The sequence below is a fragment of the Puma concolor genome, chromosome D4 (genome assembly GCF_028749965.1).
Source record: "Puma concolor isolate L17-30 chromosome D4, mPumCon1.1.hap2, whole genome shotgun sequence".
Taxonomy (NCBI): Eukaryota; Metazoa; Chordata; class Mammalia; order Carnivora; family Felidae; genus Puma; species Puma concolor.
Genome location: NC_141679.1, coordinates 11,463,399 through 11,485,827, shown reverse-complemented (window position 1 = coordinate 11,485,827; position 22,429 = coordinate 11,463,399). Strand labels below are relative to the sequence as shown.

General features: G+C 44.0%; 1 protein-coding gene and 1 long non-coding RNA gene across 3 annotated transcripts in view; both read right to left on the bottom strand.

Annotated features, from left to right (window-relative positions):
• PIP5K1B (phosphatidylinositol-4-phosphate 5-kinase type 1 beta) overlaps positions 1-22,429 on the bottom strand; it is a 293,079-nt gene that overhangs the window by 260,320 nt on the left and 10,330 nt on the right. The gene's annotated exons all lie outside the window — the stretch shown is intronic.
• Positions 199-8,689, bottom strand: LOC147574707 (uncharacterized). 2 transcript variants are annotated; one of them, XR_015243444.1, is made up of 3 exons: positions 7,206-8,689; positions 6,164-6,255; positions 199-5,797 (listed from the first exon to the last, which is right to left on the bottom strand). It is a non-coding gene; the product is annotated as an uncharacterized LOC147574707 (long non-coding RNA). The 2 variants fall into 2 exon arrangements; XR_015243443.1 differs by having other exon boundaries at positions 6,164-8,689.

The window sequence follows — 22,429 nt, the reverse complement described above, 5'->3', positions numbered from 1 at the left end:
CATGTATTACCATCTGTCATTCTAAAAAATACCTCGCTGTTATATGTCTCCTCGAACTAGAACGTATACTCCTTAACAACACAGACATCAGCAGCTTGGCCTATTGGGGTGTTCCTGGAGCCTAAGTGAGTTCACACGGTGGGTGTTACAGAAATATCTATGTGTGTGTATGTGTGTGTACATATATATATATATATATTTAATTTTTGAGACAAAGAGTGAGCATGCAAGCAGGGCAGAGGGCAAGGGAGGGGAGGGAGAGGGAAAGAAATAGAGAAAGAGAGAGACAGAGAGAGAATCTGAAGCAGGTCCCACGCTCAGTGTGGAGTCTGATGTGGGGCTTGATTCCACAACCCTGGGACCATGACCTCAGCCAAAATCAAAAACGGGATGCTCAACCGACTGAGTCACCCCGGCGCCCCCATGAATATTTGTTAAGGGACTCGCTTAAGATTAGAGAGGACTTCAGAGAAATGAAATATGTAGCTTGGTTGAAGGTGAACTGTACCCACTTCGTTTAGTGCTGTCATAATACTGTTTTCACAAAACACCAGCCAAGTAACTTTTAGTGATGCCTTTCATGGAAACTCCCTGTTCAATCACAAGTCTTCTGCACAAGCCTTTTAAAAATCAAGTTAGTCATCAAGTATCCTCTGAACCCAGATGCCGTCTCCCGTCTGTCTCATCAAGTTTCATAGTTTTTGTGCAACCAGAATTCCATTCTTCAGAAACTCTCAGCCCTTTTGGGTCACATTTCCCTTAAAATCCATGAGATCCAATGTATTTCCACTGAATGTTTTCAATTCCGCCCTCCTAACACCCTAGTCCCGTGTCTCATGACCACAGGTGTTGTTCTGTTTTCAGATTCCAAGAGATTCAAGACAGGAAACACACAGGACGAGCTCCAAGTGCTTAGAATGTCAGGAAATAAGGAGGTGCGAAAGCAAACAGACAAGACCCCACAATGATGGGGGGGCACGTCAGGGATACAGGAATGAACCGAAAGAGGAAATAAAAATGGGGGCCAAAGCTAGGACAACGGAAGAAAGTGAAGCAGTATCAGATTATAACTCAAAGTATAACATAGAGGAGGCCACAGAGACATAAATGACTGAATAAATAAATGGGGGGATGGGGCGACTAGGTGGCTCAGTCGGTTAAGCATCTGACTTTGGCTCATGTCATGATCTCGCGGTCCACGAGTTCGAGCCCCGCGTCAGGATCTGTGGTGACAGCTCAGAGCTTGGAGCCTGCTTCGAATTCTGGGTCTCCCTCTCTCTCTGCCCCTCCCCTACTTGCGCACACGCTCGCTCTCTCTCTCTCTCTCTCAAAAGTAAACAAACATTAAAAAAATTTTTTTTAAATCAACAAATGGGGGCAGAATAGACAAATCTCCCATGCAGAAGATTTCCACATTCTTTCTTTTTAAAAATATTTTAAGTAATCTCTACACCCAATGTGGGGCTCAAACTCACAACCTCAAGATCAAGAGTCAAGTGCTCCACCGACTGAGCCAGCCAGGTGCCCTAGAATTCCATATAATTCTTACAGAAACTCTTCCTTCAAGGGAAGGACCGTAACTTCCTACTTTTTAAAGTGTGGGCTGCACATAGGGACTTCCTTCCAAACAGTACAGTGTGGAAAGGCGGAGGAAAGAAAGAATAACTTTATGGTGGAGAAATCTGACAAACACTGCCTCACCCAGGCAATCAAGATCAACATCACAGTGATGTCATGTTAATAGGATATGTAATCTTGCTATGATGTGATGAGAACAGCACATTATCTCTCCAAAACACCTTACCCTGGGTTAATCATGAGACAACATCCAACAAATCCCAACTGAGGGACATTCTGTAACACACCGGACAGTAATTCTGTCAACTGTCAAGGTCATCAAAAACAAGAAAAATCTGAGATCCTGGCACCGTCGTTAGGAACCACGGAGACACGACAACTACCTGTAATGTGGTATCCCAGACGCAAACTGGAACACAAAAAGGGCAGTCGGGAAAATCAGCAAACGTGAATAGAGTGCACACTTCAGTCGATTATAACGCAGAGATGTTGGTTCAGGAATTGGGACGCGGGAACCGTGTTCATCTAAGAGCGCTGCCCACACTCTACGCTGTAGTCTTGAGAATTCTCTACATCTAAAAAAGTTCTAAAGGGTTCACTGCAAGTAATTCCAACAGATCATCAGCACTGTCTTCAAAGGTTCCTCGGTCTTCCACATCCTACAGTAATTCTTCCTGAGTGGCCAGTGGTAAGTCCCATGCAGGGACTTCCCCCGTTGTATTCTGCCAAGTGACTCCAACAAAACCAAAAGGTATTGGACTTTGGGTCCACTTAGCCACCCGGCAGATGCTGAGACAATCATCCCTACTGCCTCTTCCACTTAGGCAGTTGGTGTTAACAAACTCCCATCAGCCTCAGCCTCCATCTGTCTGCTTAGCAGAAGGTTCCCATGACAAACTGACAGACTTCCCTCCCACCCCCTTTTAACCTCACCCAATGCTATGTAGAATGGCTTCTCCATTAAATTATAGCTTGGAGATAAGCCCATTCTTCCTTGTTTATCAATCCAGTTTCTCCTCTGGCCTTCCACAGACTGGAGAGACAATCCCATCCCTTTGAGAGTCTCAGGGCATTTGAACAGGAAGCCAGGGGAGCAAGTATCAGTCACCACAATAATAAACAAAAAAAGCATAGGGAAAAGAGTAGGATCTTCTCTATCTAGTCCACATGACATATTCTGGAATCACCTGCCTGCTACCCTTTGGTCCTCAGTGGCCAAGTTCCTAACCCAGCCGTAGAGGCAGGTCACGTGGAGCTCTGAGCCTTGGCTCTCGCTGTCCTTCTCCCTTCCCCCTCCCCCATTTGGGACATGTCCCTCTTCTCTGGTCATTCTTCCAGCTGCAGTAATCCTGCGTGCCTCCCCCACCGGACTGATCCTTCCCTTCTCCCAACTCTCGGTAGCCCCGTCTTATTTCGCATTCCTGGCCCTGCTGGTTGTGTTTCACGATCTTACCTCCTCACCTCCACTCTGAGTTCCTCCATGGGGTGAAACTCGTCTACTTTTCCGGTTACCTTTGGCACGCTGATCATTCTAACTGTCCAGTCAACACCAGCAAACATTTGAGGGCTTCTCAGACAATCTTCCAAAGAATCCCACCTTACAACAACTCACCGACAGAGGCACACAATTACCCCCATTTTATAGCTGAACATGCTGACGAGTGAAGCAGTCGAGTGGCTTTCCTGGGGTCACATGGAAGAAACAGAGGCTGAATGCGAATCCAAATTCATGCTCTTAATCACCGCAGCACATCTCACTGCATCTTACCAGCTAAAAGATCCCTTACAGAGTCTAGGTATTTTAGTAAGTGGTGATCTCAGAAGGAAAGTTAAAAACCCTTGGTCTACAGGCCCCAAACTGACTGAGAAAACGTTTATCCAATTGTGCCCCCCAAACCTAAAAGTCACATAGAATGGGCTTACAGCAGAGACAACGGGACTCAAGGAAGAGAGCACTGGATTCAAATTTCTTTAGGAAGCACCACGGTCAACCATCGTTCTTCACACGTTGGCCAGTGCGAAGGACCGAGGGACACACGCTGGACAAACAGCGAAAACTAAGACAGGCAAGGCTGTAGCGTTTCGACTGCAATGCCAGGCTAGCTCACATGCTTCGAGGAGACGGGGCAGAGACAAGGCATCGGGCCAGAGGAGGAACCAGCCCCCAGCACCGTGCTGTGTGAGCACGTCCAACATAGAGCAAGGTTCTCTCCGGCCATCTGCTTCCCAACTCCCGCTGGCAATTTTGTGGTTGGGTGACCAGCTTCTTACATGATGTCTAAAAATAAGTGAGCGCCAATTCAATTACCCAAGTACATGAGTATTTACGGTCACCTTGTGGCCTACACCAAAATCAAACACCCTTCCTTTCTATTACAAGGAGCAAGGTGCTGGCCTCCCTCCGCAGGTGCGAAGCATCAGAATTGGTCCGAGGCTCCAATGTCCTCATGGTCACCACCGGATGACAAGCTTAAAGAATGCCCGACCCCGGCGGCAGCCTCAGTTGTAACGCCCACTCCACGCAGCCAAGAATTACCAGGCTTTGCCAAAGGGGCGGGAGCACCTCTCTACTCTGCTGTGTTCCTGACGTCTCTCTCAAGGCCAGGGGCTGCTTAACCCTGAGCACTCCCAGAATGCCTCGCCCGGGGAAAAACTACTGGCCTTGCCGCACCTGTTAGATGGGTTAACTATTTTCTTTAGGCCCCGCTATCTTCGGTTTACCAGACCCAACTGACTGCCTGGCTTAGCTATCAGACTGGAGACCAAGTGCCCCTCTTCTGAGGTCCTTTTCACCAACAGGAGGTGGCCACACTTGGGAGCTTTGGAAGAAATATGAAGACCACAGGAGACGTACCATCGCCGCTGCCCAAGTGGGCCGAAGGGGATCTGGCAGTGGAGCCTAAGTCAGAAGTGGCAAGGGCATGAATTTCCTTCGGATCCCAGATACGCCAAACCCCGGATGATTCGTTTCAGAAACTCCTGAACAGGACTTCGCCACACGTAAGTGCAAGTGATCCAGGGGACTCCATCCGTCAACATGATTCTGAGGTCAAGATAACCGCTCTGGACAACGGTTTATTTCCTAAAAAAATAATCAGGCAACCCTCGTTCCTTCAAGGAACTTACAACCCCGCAGGAAAGAGGAGACATGCCTGCAGATAACTGGAAATACACACCGGAGAATGCTAAGTCCGTAAGCGCGGTTTAAAGAAAATGCTTATCTCCTCCACCCCACTACTGATTCCCCAGGGTCACAGGAAAGATTTCGAGAGCTTCTAGAAGCAACTCCCTCTTGGCCTGGTTCACATAGAAGCACAGGAGCCCCGGAAGCGGAGGATGAGCCGGAAGGTGCTGGAACCCGGCTCGCTCCTTTCCTCGTCTCCTAGTCTCCTTGCCTCCACGTTATAAAAAGGCTTGCAATCTGTTATTATGAAATACTTCCCGAAACACTGCAAAGAAAAGGCCATGTGCACAAGCAAGGAGCATAATTCTAACATTTTAACACTTTTTGAAGTGCAGCACTAAGAGCAACTTCTATTTTGATTTAAGTGTTTTTATTTATTTTTGAGAGAGAGAGAGAGAGAGACAGAGTGTGAGCAGGGGAGGGGCGCAGAGAGAGAGAGAGAGAGAGAGAGAGAGAGAGAGAGAGAGAGAGACATCACCCGAAGCAGGCCCCAGGCTCTGAGCCCAACCTGGGGCTCGAACTTGTGAACCACGAGATCGTGACCTGGGCTGAAGTCAGGCGCTCAACAGACTGAGCCACCCGGGCACCCCTGTGAAAGCAATTTCACAGCATGTTGTAAGCCCTTGGCACCAGCCTGTCTTCAGATCTGGAGAACTACCAGCTCCCCTGCCACCTCCAAGGCTTACTTTAGAGCCCCTGGGCTGGCTTTACCCCCAACCCTGTTGAGTGCATACTCAGCACTCTTATCGACCCCTAATCAACAGTGCCTGGCTCCTCTAATCTACTGTAAATTCGCTCAGGGCGAAACCCACTCATCTGTTTTGCAATTTCCCTCCCCACCTCACCCCCACTCTAAATGTTACCCCCTTTGCCCTCAGCACCTCACAAAAAGCTTGAGACCTGTTATAAAAAGCACAAAACAAACGACTCCGTATTTACCTAACTCCTACTACCAATATTGCTTTATTTTAGCCCGTCTTCCCAATAACCCGTCGAAATAGGCGACATCAGCTTCATTTCACAGGCTGTTCTTTGCTGGGAAGACAAAGGAAACTGGCTCATCTTAGATTCTGTCCACCCTACACAACGCAAGGTCAAGTTTCCCTCTCTTGGGAAACTTGCAGGGCAAAACGTACACATCCGTACCCAGACAGGACAAGTATCAGAAATCATACTGGTAGAACAGAGACTCATCAACTGATGTTAAATTGAAAACACCGCAACTTTCAGACATCAAGAGTTAGTCTAGAGCAGACTAACTCTAAGGCTCGAAAGCAGCGCTCGAACATGACCCATGTCCCTTGAAACGAAATTATCACACATATTTAAAAGAGTCCATAGGCTCGTGCTAAAGGTAACTTTCCTTAACAGGGATGGCTCTGGAGACGGTTATCTGTTTACCTGTTAATGATTGAAGGATAAGTAAGGAGGAACAATTTTCAACTAAGAGTGTAAAGGAGGTGCCCCAATCTTGTCCCATCTCAGGAATAATTCTCATGGGGGAAAAAAAACAGAGAAGATACATTAGAGCAATTCAAAACAATCGGGAAATCACTGATCCCTTTCCTGTTTCCACTCTAGTTGATCTGTATTTGTACCGAGTGTATATACAAGGTGGGTAGGACCCACTTTAAGCACCCAATGAAATCCATGGAATTTACTGTCAGTTCCAATACACCTGATATGACAAGCTCAAGAGTTTTATTTCTCAACACAGTCCAGGTCAAATTCCATTCCAGTGACTCCTGTGGGCTTACTCAAATCCTCTGCTTTCCTGCAATTTAGTTCTCATAGTACTTAAAGTGTGAAATCGGTTAAGAATTGAGAAACTTCTTCTTGACACAATTTCCAAATGGACTTGGCTATGGGCTGTTAGAATAGATCTAAAACCTTTTTAATCCCCAAATGAGTCTCATCTGCTGATATGGGTCATTTCTCAAGAATTGGTAGCAGTCCTGGGGCCCCTGGGTGGTTAGAAGCCGGACTCTTGATTTCAGCTAAGGTCGTGATCTCACCATTCGGGAGTTCGAGAGCCCCCTGTCGGGCTCTGTGCTGACCACGTGGAGTGGCTTCAGATCCTCTCTCTCCCCCTCCCCTGCTCGCACTCTCTCTCAAAATAAATAAACGTTAAAAAATATTTTTTATAACGTTTATTTACTATTGAAAGACAGAGAGAGTCAGAGCATGAGCAGGGGAGGGGCAGAGGGAGAGGGAGACACAGAATCCGAAGCAGGCTCCAGGCTCCGAGCTGTCGGCACAGAGAGCCCCACGCGGGGCTCAAACTCACAGACTGTGAGATCATGGCCCAAGCCCAAGTCGGACGCTTAACCGGCTGACCACCGAGGTGCCCCTCAAAATAAATAAACTTAAAAAAAAATAATAATAATTGGCATTCATCCCAAATTAGTCTTGTGGAGTATTTCTTCAATTGCCCTATCCTCACCCGTACGGAAAGCAGGGAAGGGACTGTCACTGGTGAATGGCTCCTGGTGGGTGGGATCAGGTGCTCCAAATCTTGTTGACCCTGTATGTTATCTTCTCCATCGTACGACAGCCTGTGAATTATGTTCTCGTGGTCCTCCTATCATATTCGTATGCGACCAAATACACCCAATAAGAAGGTCAACAAAAGCATCAAAGCAAATCGCACAAAAGTACTCTACGCTTTCTCTTGCTTATCCATGTACTGAATTATAAATCCTCTTTTATAGCACTATACCCTATTTTATATTTATTTTCCAGGGGCTTTTCCGTAGTATTGTATAATACAAAGAAGAGCGTATTGTTCTCTTACAGTTTGTCCAATCGTCTCCCCAAATGTTAGAGAATGAAGTTATTTGGAGTCTTTCCTTAAAACTAACACTGTTCCAGGGGCGCCTGGGTGGCTTAGTCGGTTGAGCATCCGACTTCAGCTCAGGTCTTGATCTCACGGTCTGTGAGTTCGAGCCCCGTGTTGGGCTCTGTGCCGACAGCTCGGAGCCTGGAGCCTGCTTTGGATTCTGTCTCCTTCTCCCTCTGCCCCTCCCCACTTGTGTTCTCTCTCTCAAAAATAAATAAATGAAAAAAAAAATTTTAAATAAAACTAATATTGTTCCAACAAAATTTTTTTCTACTTTTTTTTCCCCTGCCAAGAGAAAATACGATATTAAAGAGTACGTTCATTATAATAACTTTTGTTAAATAATTTTGGTACTCTTCAGGAAATATGCACTGATTTGAATGCTACCAATTGTGTGTATTTGCAAGTCTACACAGCCACACCAATATTCTAACTTAGCATTTTAATTATTTTTTAAAATCCCAGTTGACCTCAGGTTGCATTTCTTGTATCTTTACCACGTTTGCTTCTTTGTGCACACACTGGTCTTTCTCATGTATAAAAATGATAAAGTACTTAACTTTTGGCCATTTATCCAAATAAAGACTAGTCGTAACATAGCTATATCTGCACCTTATACATTCTGGATAGTAACCTTCTCGTGTGTGTGCATGTGTGTGTGTCAATGTGTTTCCATTTCAATAGGTGTTTCAAAAATCCTAATTTTATTGGTTCTAATATAATCTCTCAAAACAACCGAACATGTTAAGATTTTATCTTCCTTTTAGATCTTGGAAAATAAATTAGACTGGAGATTTTATTATCTCCCATAAATAAACCCAAATATACTTTGTTCTACATGACAGAAATTAAGGATTTACTCTTACCCTTCAATGACCATTAAAACAATGAGAAATGAAAGAGAAGATGTTACAACTGATGATACGGAAATAAAAGAGATCAGAAGAGACTATGAAAAACAGTTTTATGCTAACAAACTGCACAACCTAAGAAATTAGATAAAATTACAGGCCAATATTCCTGATGAACATAGATGCAAAACTCTTCAAAAAATTTTTTCAAACCCATTTCAACAATACATTAAAAAGATTATAGGGGCGCCTGGGTGGCGCAGTCGGTTGAGTGTCCGACTTCAGCCAGGTCACGATCTCGCGGTCCGTGAGTTCGAGCCCCGCGTCAGGCTCTGGGCTGATGGCTCGGAGCCTGGAGCCTGTTTCCGATTCTGTGTCTCCCTCTCCCTCTGCCCCTCCCCTGTTCATGCTCTGTCTCTCTCTGTCCCAAAAATAAATAAAAACGTTGAAAAAAAAAAAAAGATTATATACCATGATCAAGTGGAATTGATTCTAGGGGTGCAAGGATGGTTTAACACCCGCAAATTGTTTACTGTGAACACCAGAGTAACAAAATCAATGTTTATTTCTTTTTGGGACAGAGAGGGACAGAGCATGAACGGGGGCAGAGTAACAAAATCAAAGATGAAAAAATCCTATTACCATCTCCATAGATGCAGAAATCAGAAAATAGATGAACAAAAAACCCGAGCTTCCATTTATCATAAAAACTTTCAAAGTGGGTTTACAGGGAACATACCTCAATGTAATAAAGGCCACGTGTGACAAGCCCACAGTGAGCATCATACTGAACAGTGAAAAGCTGTTAAGATTTTCCTCTAAAATCAGGAGCAGGACAAGGGTACCCACAGCTGCCATTTTTATTCAACATAGTATTGGAAGTCCTAGCCACAGCAATTGGGCAAGAAAAAGAAACCAAAGACATCCAAATTGGACACAGAGACGTAAAGCCGTCACTCTTTGCAGATGACAAATCATCATATAAAGCAAACCCTGAGGATTCCCTCAAAAAATAACAAACTACAAGAAAGAGAAATTAAGAAAACAATCCCATTTATAACCGCATAAAAAAATACCTAGGAATAAATTCAGCCAAGGAGGTGAAAGACCTCTATATTGAAAACTACAAGAGATTAATGAAAGAAACTGAGGAAGACACAAATAAATGGAAAGATATTCTGTGCTCAGAATATCTTCTCTGGCTGTAAGACGTAATATTTTTTAAATGTTCATATTACCCAAAGCAATACACAGATTCAATGCAATCCCTATTAAAATTCCAATGGCATTTTTCACAGAAATAGGACAAAAAAAAATCTAAAATTTGCATGGAACCATAAAAATACCCCAAAGCAATCTTGAGAAAGAACAACAAAGTTGGAAGCATCGTGCTTCCTGATTTCAAACTACATTCCAAAGCTACTGTAGCTAAAACAGTACAGTAACAGAGTACTGATAGATCAATGGAACAGAATAGGGAGCCCAGAAATTATCAAAGGAATATATGGTCAATTAATTACGAGACAGAGCCCAAGAATATACCATGAAGAAAGGACAGTCTCTTCAATAAATGATGCTGGGAAAATTAGACATCCCATGCCAAGAATGAAACGGGACCCTTATCTTACATCACGCACAGAAGTTAACTCAAAATGGATTAAACACTTGAACACAGGCCTAAAACCATGAAACTCCTAGAAGAAAACAAAGGCAGATACAGGTCTTGGCAATGAGTTTTTGAATTTGACACCAAAAGCAAAAGCAACAGAAGCAAAAACAAACATCAAACTAACATCAAACAGACATTAAACTAAAAAGCTTCTCCACAGCCAAGGAAACCATTAACAAAATAAAAAGGCAACTTACCGAATAGAAGGTACTTGCAAGTCATGTATTAAGTAAGGGGATAACATTCAAAATATATGAAGAACTCACAGAAATGAGTAGCAAAAGAGAAGGAACAAAGAAGGAAAAGGGGGAGGGGGAGACACAGGGGGAGGGGGAAGAGAAGAAAATAATAATCCAGTTAGATGGGCAGAAGAACTCAAAAGACATTTTTCCAAAGGCAGCCAGCAGGTACCTGGAAAGATGCTCAACATCGTTAATCGTCAGGGAAACGCAAACCCAAAGTGCAGGAGATATCCCCTCACACCTGTCAGGATGGCTATTACCAAAAGGCCAAAAATAACAAGGGCTGGTGAGGATGTGGCGAAAAGGGAACCCTCGTGCACTGGTGCTAGGAATGTCAACTGGTCCGACGACTACAGAAAACAGTCTGGATGTTGCTCAAAAAATTAAAAACAGAACTACCACATGACCCAGTAACTCCACTTCTGGGTACTTAGGCGAAGAAAACAAAAACACTAATGCAAACACATATATGTACCCCTAGGTTCACTGCAGCACTATTTACAATACCCAAGATATGGAAACAACCCAAGTGTCCACCAACAGGTGAATGGATACAGAAACCGCGATGTACAGGTGCATTAGAATGTTCCTCAGCCATAAGAAAAGGATGAAATCCTGCCATTTGTGACGACATGGATGGGCCTCAACGGCATGTGTTAAGTGAAAGAAGTCAGAGGAAAACAAGTACCATACGATTTCATGTGTATGTGAAATCGCAAAACCAAAACAAACAGAAATAGACTCATCAACACAGAGCACTGATGGTCAGAGGGGAGGGGTAGCAGATGGGCAAAATAAGCGAAGGGGATTAAGACATATAAACTTCCAGTTATAAAAGAAATAAGTCAGGGGGGTATAAAGTACAGCAGAAGGAATACAGCCAATAATATTGTCCTTACTTTGTACGGTGACAGATGGTAACTAGACTTATTATGGTGACCATTCTGTAACGTATGTAATTGTCCAATCGCTACGTTATACACTTGAAACTAATGTAATATTGTACGTCAACTATATTTCAATAAAAATAAATTAAGGAAAAAAAATACAGCAAGGGAAAGCAAAGAAGTGATTCAGCACTAATGAGTATTGATTACAGATAGGAAGTAAGTTAACTGAGTGAGCTGGTAAGTTGGTTGCTAAGGGAACACCTCCCTTGGGATAAAATCATCACCAAAGTGTACGTGGGTAAGGACCAGAGGTGCGGAAGGCTCTTTCCTGTTTTGGAGCAAGAACATGAAACATTAAAACAGTGGAAAGTAGGGCGTCTGGGGGCGCCAGTCGGTTAAGCAGACTTCGGCTCAGGTCATGATCTCGCCGTTCACGGGTTCGAGCCCCGCGTTGGGTTCTGGGCGGATGGCTCGGAGCCTGGAGCCTGCTTCGGATTCTGTGTCTCCCTCTCTCCCTGCCCCTCCCCTGCTCGTGCTGTCTCAAAAATAAACAAACATTAAAAAGAAAAATTAAAAGAGTGGAAAACACCGGAGAAGGGAAGTTTAAAGACTTTCCGTCAACCCAGGCTAATTCTTTTCTACCATAAGGGTGTCTGCACTTGAGTTTGGGGAAAAAGCCTCTCTCTTCCTTGGAATGTAGTGTGCACAAGACACAGGACAGCGACCTGGGGCACTTCTCTGCAGTAAGCGGGCAGGTCCATGAACTTCCCACTGGAAATGGTGGACGTGAGAGGAAGAAACTATTTTCCGGAGATTTAAAAGAAAAGCCAAGGTTTATTCGCATAGGTGTCCATAACAGCTGAGCATGGGAGAAAGGTGACAGTTTATGCCTCCAGGTTTCTATTTCTTTACATTTGGTTCTATACTAGCTCATATCAAATGCTAAAAGCCAGCCACGGGAAAGCCTGGGACAAAAGTGATATCCCAACTAGCAAATACTCAATACGCTGAGGCACGTGTTTATTCACTAACCTTATTCTTTCGGTCTTATTTTCCTGGTTCTTGCCTCCCCTCCCCCAGGTTTCCTCAATTGTTTCTACCCTATTATATTCATAAGCAATCTGGTCAGCCACCTCAAATTCTTTTTGAAATGAGTATGTAAGTAAATAAAATCCGTAAATTTTGTAAGGTGTTATAATGATAACAGGTAAATTTTTTTTTAAAGGTAATTAGAGTGAAATAAATGGGCACTCTCTATTTAAGGGCTGCAAAACTTAATCTTGTTAATACGGCAATACTTCCCGATCTACAGATGCAATCCAGTCCCTGTGAAAATCCCTTTTCAAAGAAATGGGCGACCGTTTGCTTTTAACATTCATATGGAAACTCAAGGGACTCAGAAGAACCAAAACAATCTTGGAAAAAAAGAACCGTCTTGGAAAAGAACAAAGTTGGGAGACTCACATTTTCTGATTTCAAAACTGATGACAAAGTTACAGGAAGCAATAGAGTTGGTACTGGCATTAAGAAGTGACCCATAGATCAATGGAACAGAAATGAGAGTTCAGAAATACACCCTTTTATAGATGATGGAATTGATTTTGGACAACGGTGCCAAGACAACTAAGTGGGGAAAGAATAGTCTTGTCAACGAATGTTAATGGGACACACGGATATCTACATGCAAAAGAATGAAGCTGGAACCCTACTCCATACGATATACAAAAATTAATTCTAAATGGACTGAAAACCAAACTGTACGAGCTAAAACTATAAAACAATTAGAAGAAAATACAGATATAAATCTGTGACCTTGTATTTGGCAGAGGATTCTTAGGTAGGATACCAAAAGCCCAAGCAACCAAAGAAAAAATAAATAGGTTAGATTCATCACAATTAAAAACTTTAATGCTTCGGGGGCACCTGGGTGGCTCAGTGGGTTAAGCATCCACCTCTTGATTTTGGCTGTCATGATCTCACCATTTGTGGGTTCAAGTCCCACGTCATGCTCTGCACTGACAGCATGGAGACTGCCTGGGATTCTCTCTCTCTCTCTCTCTCTCTCTCTCTCTGCTGCTCACACTCTTGTCTCTCTCACTCTCAAAAAAATAAAACATTAAAAAAATTAAAAATAAAAAAATAAACTTTAAAAGAAATTTTATAAAAAAATTTAATGCTTCACAGGACATCATGAAAAAGCAAAAAGACAAACACACAGAATGGGAGTCTACTTTTGCAAATCATGCATCTGTTAAGCACCTGTATCTAGAATGTCTTAACAAGGATTAAAACTTAATAATAAAAAGACAACCCAATTAAAAATAGGTAAAGGATCTAAACAGACATTTCACGAAGGAAAATATACAAGTAGCCAATGAGCATAAGAAAAGATGCTTGAGATCACTAATAATTAGGGAACTGCAAATCAAAACCACAAATCAGTAAGATGATCCCTCACACCCAGAATGGTTATAATAAAAAAGCATGCATGAGGATGCAAAAAAAAAAGGTTGATATTTTTTCTCATTTCATTGAAAAAAAATGAATGTATTTGGATATCTAGAATTTCCATTTATCCAAATATTTTAAATTCAGGTTAAACCCTTCCTTCAAAAACATGTACCTCTCCATACGCACATCAGTCCACGAGTATATCCTTGCAATTATTCCTTTATAGCCCAGAAACACATTTTTTAACTTAAGGTTTTTATTTAAATTCTAGTTACTTGACATGTAATGTAATACTGCTTTCAGGTGTCGAATTTGGTGATTTTTCACTTACATTCAATACCCAGCGCTCATCACAACCAGCGCCCTTGCTCCTTAATCCCCATCACCCATTTAGCCCCTCCCCCATCCACCTCTCCCCATCGACCGTCAGGTGAAACACAATTTTTTAACGGTGCTTAAACATATGCACTTTATTCCACCTAGAAGGCAATCAGTAACAGTACCATGAGTCACCATCTCTATGTAGGCACACTTAACTACCCTCCAGGTCAATAAATCACCTTTAAGGAACGCATATGGGAGAACTGCGAATGTGGAATTTTCCCTTGTCCACAGAGGACCAGACTTCTCTAGCAAATCCTTCATGCAAACTTTCACTGACCAGCGAAACGCCATCAGTTTGGAAACACACTGCCTCTTCATGACAGACGACACAGAATGTTCTTTTTTAACGTCCTTCTCCTTTTCTCAACCCTTTAAGGACTTCCCATCACACAAAATTCAAACCCAAAGTCACGGTCACGTGTAGGAGACTCTATCTGCCATGGCCCCGGGTTCTCCCTTCCATTCCCTCAGCTCTGGAGGTACCGGTTTCCACCTAGTACTCACACGAGGAACTCTGCCTAGCTCAGGGCTTTGCACTTTCTGTTCCTTCTGCCTGAAATGCTTTCCTCCAAACACTGTGTAGTGTGCTCGTCTATTTCGTGCAGAACTTTGTTACGGACTGAATGTTTGTGCCTCTCCCGCAAATTCCTACCTTGAAATTCTAACCCCAACGTGATGGTACTAGGAGGTAAGGCGTTTGCAAGGTCATGAGGTCATGAGGGTGGAGCCCTGGTGAATGGGATTAGTGCCCTTGTAAGAAGAGGCAGCAGAGGGAGGCTTCCTCTCTGCCACGTGAGGATACAACGAGAAGACGGCCACCTACAAAGGACAAAGTGGGCTCTCAGCGGACCTACCAGCACTTCGATCTTGGACTTGCAGCTTTCACAACTGAAAGAAGTGAATGTCTGCATTGAGGCCGCCCAGTGGTGCTACATTTGTTATAGCAGCTGGAGCTAAGACAGTGCTCATAGGAATTCCTTGACCTCCCTTGGAGAAGAACACCCCCCTCCCACCGCTATCTCTACTCCACGCCTTGTCCCGCTTTAGATTTTCTCCACAGCATCTTGTATTAGATTACACGAGTAAATATCATATATTACACGTGTACAAAATGCACTAATGAACTTATTAAAGTTATGTGTTAAATTATACACCATATGTTAATTACAAATTATATACTGCCCTCCCCGGCTAGAAAGGAATAATCCTACCAGCGAGAACTGTGTTAACAGGCAATGACACATCTGTTGAACTGCGAGTGAATTAAAGTTAGGGACCTCTTTAGAAGACTTCAGAGAACGAGCCATGGTGGCATTAAGGATTGCGCACCCAATGCACTGGGGGGTGTCAGGCCCATCGTCCTCCATGAGACCTGATCCAGAGGGATGGTTCTGGAACTGGACCACCTGGCTCTGAAATCTGGCTGTGTGGCCTCCAACACCGTACTTAGTATCTCTGCTCCATGGTTTCCTCACTTACAAAATGGTAACTGTACCTACCTCACGGGTCGCTATGAACATTCAACAAGTTCATGCATGTTTATTGTTTAGAAAGTACCTCGAATGTACTGAGTACCCAGGTAAATGCTAGGTATTCGACAGCTTGGTTATGCGAGGGTGCTTCCTTCCCTTATACAACTTTCCGATCGTTGACGGTTTCCTCCGGCATTTCTTACAATGTTCAGTTCTTACACTCCACCCATTTCAGTTTCTTCATGTTACTTTTTACCTCTGTGTTCTAATTCGCAACATACCAATGATTTATCACAGAAAGGCACATGCAAGGTAATGTACCAAGTGAGACAGAAAACTTCATGACCACGACCGCTTCCGCCTCTGCATTTTCCTGTTCCTGCCACAATTCTACCAAGACAACCGTTGTCAAGATTTTCTGTTTCGGCTTCTTGGTGGTCATCTCCATGACCTGATCACATGCTTCAATGCCTCATTCTTGATTCATGATAGGATTTTCCAGCATACCGTTTTAATTCTTCTCATTACCTTCCTAATGCGAAGTACTCAAGTCTTCATTGGTGTCTCCACCCATTTTTTTCCTTGACTGAAGCAAAACTGTTTTTGTTCACAGACAACATGACTGTCTACATTAAAAAAAAAAAAACGATGCATGCCATAAAAAAGTTACTAGAATTAATACAGGAGTTCTGTACCTTGCCCAAGAACATGTAAGGACATCAAATAAACATGACTTGATACCCAACATCATTAGCCACCAGGGGACTACAATGTGAAAGCACAGTGAGGCACCATTATACACTTACTAGAATATCAAAGATGAAAAAGACTGAGTGTATCACGTATTGATGAAAATACGAAGCAACTGGAACTCTCACGCGCCAACGGTAGGAAGGCAAGATGGCACAACTCTGGAACGCCACCAACTTTTAACAAGCCTATCTCAGTCCCCCGTTTTAGGAGATGAGGACTTTAGCACCTGTTTCCTCACCTCTCTCTGCCTTCATGTCATCCCACCTCCTGCCAGTGAGACTTTTACTCTGTGGAGGTTGCTACCATTTGCCATCTAGCCTACGAGCATAACCAAGTCCACCGTGCTTAGGCCACAGTCTGACTATAAGGGCAGAAAACCAAGGAAGTGCACCTGTATGATTATGATTATGCCACTAAGCCAACTTCCAGGTTGAGCAAGGAATTCAAATTTTGGCCCCTGACCCAAAGTCATGACTACAGATCTCACGTCACAACCCCTGTTCCAACGACGTTAAACTCTGTGAGTTCCCTTCATTTCTGATCCGGTATTAACCCATGTCAATAAATGCCATCAAACCCCTCTGCCACTTGATATAGGTCAGCAGGTCACAAATTTTTCTGTCATTAACTTTTCATCTCATTCCTCATTTAGGGGATGTCCAATGAGCTTCGAACAACTTCCCATAGGTATTAAAATAAAAGTGCTTTCTGGATGACTTCTAGGATCTTCTCCTACACCACCTAAAAAGGCATTCATGGAAACACTGACCATCTCTGTATGTGAGGCATGGCGTTAGGCGAGCGCAGTAAGGTGGGATGATAACAACCATCCACCGTACAATAGAAAGTGAGTAAGCAACGAACTTGTTTAATACACTGAGCAGATGTTCTAGTTTAGAACGTGTCCTATGAATTATCTGCTGCCTACGAACATTCAGTTTCTTTAACAAGTAAACGTGAGTTTCACTTTGACAGCCCTCCACCTTTAAAAATAAAGGTATGCTGCTCTCCTCATCCATGACGAGGATGGGTTTAAATTCTGGAAGTCTCATCAGGCTTTGGCAAAGCATCCCACTTGTCACCCTTGACCCCTGGGAATAAGGAAGGAGAATTCTTTCATGGGAACCCAGTCACAGCAGATGTTACATCCTTGGCGTCAGAACTGCTTACCCGTGGGCCATAAATGGGGCTGTCCGGAGCCTCACCTCCTTCTGCAGCTCTTACGAAATCATGTGCATGAGGCTTTTGTTCTAAGAACCTCAAAGGCCTTCATTTCGTGTGGCCTCACGACATGCCTTTCAACTAGCCAGGAGCCAGTGTATTGGTTCTCATTCAACAGATGAGGGGGTTAAAAACACACAAGACTGTCAAGCCACTTGACCAGAGGTCATCAGAAAGTCAGGAGAAGGGCGGGATGAGCCAGAATCCTCGCTTCTCAGGCTGGAATTCTCGCCACATCCAGATTCAGCCTGTGCAAATGTATGCAAAATGCTGTCTAAAAACACAGGAAGCAGGACCCAGAGAAGCCAGGAGATACACTCTGTGTGAAGTAAGGGTAGGCACAGGGGAGCTGTCGGAGAGCTCTTCTCCTCCTCTCAAAGTTTCAAATAGAATAAAAAATGACAAGACTTCGGCCCGCATTTTGTGGACCTGTCAGCCAAATTTCATTTTTTTGGGGAAAGACGGAACATCCTACCTACAAACCCATGATAAGCACGTACTTTCAAGTTAGTTCAAGGCACAAGCATGGGTAAAACTCCTTACAGAACGTTGAGTTATTCACCTTTATACTCAGTCTTCTAAAATGGAATAAAGGTCTGGGGCACCTGGGTGGCTCAGTCGGTTAAGCATCCGACTTCAGCTCAGGTCAAGATCTTGTGGTTCGTGAGTTCAAGCCCCACGTTGGGTTCTGGGCTGACAGCTCAGAGCCTGGAACCTGCTTTGGATTCTGTGTCTCCCTCTCTCTCTGCCCCTCCCCTGCTCATGCTCTGTCTCTCTCTCTCTCTCAAAAATAAACAAACATTTTTTAAAAATTAAAAAAAAATAAAATTAAATGGAATACAGGTCAATCACAAGGGGTGGCTATAACACGTGGAAGACACTGGAGCCATCAGGGAGGGTGGGAAACACGGAGAGACAGAAGACGTGGTCCGTGGTGTCAGGCCTCTGCATCTGCTTGGTGAGATAAAGCTGAGAACAGATGAAAAGCCAGCCTGTAGGGAAAGCTCCCGGAAAGTCAGAAGAGCAAGAAACCCAAAGGGAATGTGTGCCGAGAAATCCCTTCAGGGCAACTGAGTGTGGGAATTGGTGGGGTCAGAGAAGCTTTCCAGAACCACGGTATGTATGGGGGGGGGGGGGGGGGGGGGAGTCATGAAAATCTGATGCCATTCCCTTAAGCGGAAAAGAAAATGAAAGATCCAAAAAGAATAGATATAAGAAGCCAAGGTACAGAGAAGTAAGCTGCAAAGGAAGATAAGTGAATGAGGCTGGTTCTCAGACATTTTCTCTTCTTTGTCTCTAAACCCATTCAGCCAAGTCTCATTTCATCCACAGCTTCAGACACTGGTGAGCAACCGTAACACTGTCCCCATCCCGAGGCTCTCTCCTTAGAGCCATACTCATAAAGCTTCCTTCTAGACCTTCTGCCTGGTGTTCTACTCGATTTCAATCTCATCGACTCCCATGACCTGAAACGCCGCCCGGAGCCAGGGACCATCACAGCCAGTCTTCCCGCCATAGACTTCTCCCCTCACAGCCACACTCCACCTTGCCATCCCACGGGTACCTCAAACTCAAGTTCAAGGCCGGACTCCTCATCACAGCCCTCCTGCCACTGCCAACGCCTACACGCGGCCTCTCCACAGAACCAGACCATCACTCCCCAACCTCTGCAGCCACTCCAGCCAGAAGCCAGAGAACCATCTTCCACGGCTCCTATTCCCTCAAAATTCACATGCGAGCGGTCGCCCAGTCCTATCAATTCTCCCTAGGACATCTCCAATCTGCTCACCCTTCCCCTCCCTCTCTACCTTCACTGGACCCTCATCTCCCCTGTAACTAACCCCCCACCCCATCTCCGGTCCCTCCCCCTCCCTCGTCTCCCAAACTACAGCCCACGTTGCTGATCTCACATAAAACACGAGCTCAACACTCGTCCCTGAAAATCTTCTAGCTGTTGCCTCATTGCTCAGAGAAGAAAAGTTCACACTCCTTAGCACGTCTAAGAAGATGTCCCCGGTCTGGCCTCAACACCCTGCTGCAGCCCTGTCTCCTTCCACCCACACCAACCCTACGCAATATGCAGTCACACGGCTCCAAAATGCACCGAAAACCTTTCTGACCTGTCTTCTTCTATGCTGTGCCTGCTAGAGAGTAAGCATTCAAGAAATGGTACCTGTAGGGGCGCCTGGGGAGCTCAGTGGGTTAAGCGTCCATCTCTTGATTTTGGCTCAGGTCACGAGCTCACAGTCTGTGAGTTTGAGCCCCAAGTCAGGCTCCACATTGTCAGCATAGAGCCTGCTTGGGATCCTCTCTCCTTCTCTCTCTCTACCGTGTGTGTGCCCACTCTCTCTCTCAAAATAAAGAAAGAAAGTTAAAAAAAAAAAAAAAAGAAGAAATGGTACCTGCAGTCACACTATAGTCCTACAAGGACAGCAGGGACAACAATGATAATGAATGGTCTGTAAGGGCCAGAGTACAGATGGTTTTGTGGACCAAACAACAGCACTGAGATTTCGGGCACGGTAAAGCATTTAAGCATCTGGGGGCCTGCTGGTGACAAAATTATAATCTCTGATAGCAGATATTATCAATGATTAATAGAAGGGGGGATGTGGAAGCCAATGGGGAACCTGCCGCAATAGTCCAAGTAACAGGTGTTCGTACAGAAAATGTAAGTGAGAACAGAGAACAACGTGCTTTTGTTTAATTTCTCAGGACTTGGAAGCTGCACGGAAACAAGGGTGAGCAAAATAAACATCAGTGAAAGTTCTGAAAATAGGTTAAAAAAAGAACGAGGGGATCTTTGATGAAAATTGAGAACTTGGGAAGGGAGATGGGTTCCGTTTTTTAACAAGGGACAGCTACAGGAGACACCTGGGGGGGCTCATTCGGTTAACCGTCCGACTTCGACTCAGGCCATGATCTCACGGTTTGTGGGTTCGAGCCCCGCGTCGGGCTCTGTGCTGACAGCTCGGAGCCTGGAGCCTGCTTTGGATTCTGTGTCTCCCTCTCCCTGCTCCTTCCCCGCATGCACTCTGTCTCTCTCTCTCGTTCTTTCTCAAAAATAAACACTAAAAAAAAAAAAATTAAATTAAAAGAGGAAGGGGAGCTGGCAAGTTGAAAACAGACAGTTGTAGCCTAAGGACATCAGTTACTCACCCATTCAACCACTCTTTGCACTGGACACCTTGCTAGGTGCTGGGACAACAGCAGTGACCCATACATAGTCCCTCCCCCCTGGGGAAATCACTTCCCAGTGAAGGAGGCAGACAAGGAAGGAACCAGTAAAAATGTAACTGCAGGGACTGTTAATGATCGTCTCCGGAGCTGCTAGGTGCACGTGGAGGACGCTTAACACTCAGTTTCCAAACGCTTCCAGACATCTTCTGATTTACGCGGCAAGTGACTCTGTCTTATATAAAGTTTGCACAAGATGAAATGCTGCATCATGGTCACGTTTATAAATAGCCACTTGGGAGAGGGAGTTTCTGACAAACCACAAAACTGAGTAATGGGGCCCAACCTTCCACAAATCTCACAGGCTGAATTTCCATTCTGTTTTCTACAAACATAAACAAAAGTCATGTTTCCCTCTTAACCCTCAGCATGAGACAATTCCCATTTACTCCACTTGCCACAAATCTTCGCTACATCGTCTAACTGCATGTCTTGGGAAAAACAATAAAAAGGCATCATTTAAATACAGCTTGCTAAAGCGACAACACTAGTAGGTTTTTTTGCTTCTCTGTAAGGCATTTCTAAGCCTCCAAAGAGTGTGGTTCACCTCACTCCTTAAAAATAAGTTCCACTTCCCTGGGGCACCTGGGTGGCTCGGTCAGTTGAGCGTCCAACTTCAGCTCAGGTCATGATCTCCCAGTTCATGAGTTCGAGCCCCACGTCGGGCACTGTGCTGACAGCTCAGAGCCTGGAGCCTGTTTCAGATTCTGTGTCTCCCTCTCTCTCTGCCCCTTTATAACTCACACTCTGTCTCTTTCTCTCAAAAATAAACACTGAAAAAAAAATTTTTTTAAATAAGCTACATTTCTCCATTTAAAAAAAGTTAACTATCTCATATTCACCTTCCTGGTTTTAGTGCAGGTTTTAAGTCTATTTTCCAATGGAAGAAGTACATCAGGAAACTGGGGAAATTTTTCTATGGCATTTCTCCAATGGGAAGAAAAATATCTTCAGTTATCTACTACCTCTAAAGGCATCAAAGATTAAAAATGAAGCTGTCACCAAAACACCCGTAAATTACAACTCCGTTTAAGTTAAATTAAAAAGTCAAGCAAGTGTGCTCTATGCCACCATGTAGGAAACACATAAATATTTTATAAAAAGAAAAAAGAAACCATGAGTATCTCAGCCTAAGAGGTAGAAATTTATTTATCTGAACAGCCGCAGAACAGGGTAAGAAAAACACACTCTTTATTGGCCAAAAAAACAAAGTGAATGAGGAAAAACTAAATCTTGCTTGCTTTACATCAAGAACTCTTGAGGTCCCCCCTCAAAACCTGTGTTTTTCTCTTTTTTTTAAATATCAATGTCAGCGCCTAATACGAATTTATTTGGGAAATCATTCAGACAGCTTGGGTGCTATCTGGTTCCCAAGATCACAACAGATTCTCAACAGCAAACAACGAATGAAGGGGCGATCACTGCTGAAAGTCACAGAAAAAGGGCCAAAACAATTTTTTTTTTTTCAAGAAAAGGCAGATGCAATTTTCAAAGACGGTAAAGTGGGGCTGTTTGGTACAGGGGCAAAGAGCTTCTCATCCCTGAATAGATCCAAAGCTATCACTTTATTATAGCACAAAAGACACGCTCTGTTCTGTATAATCTTAAGAACTGGGGAAGGTTGTGACAACTTTGTGGGAATGTTCCATGCAAATGTT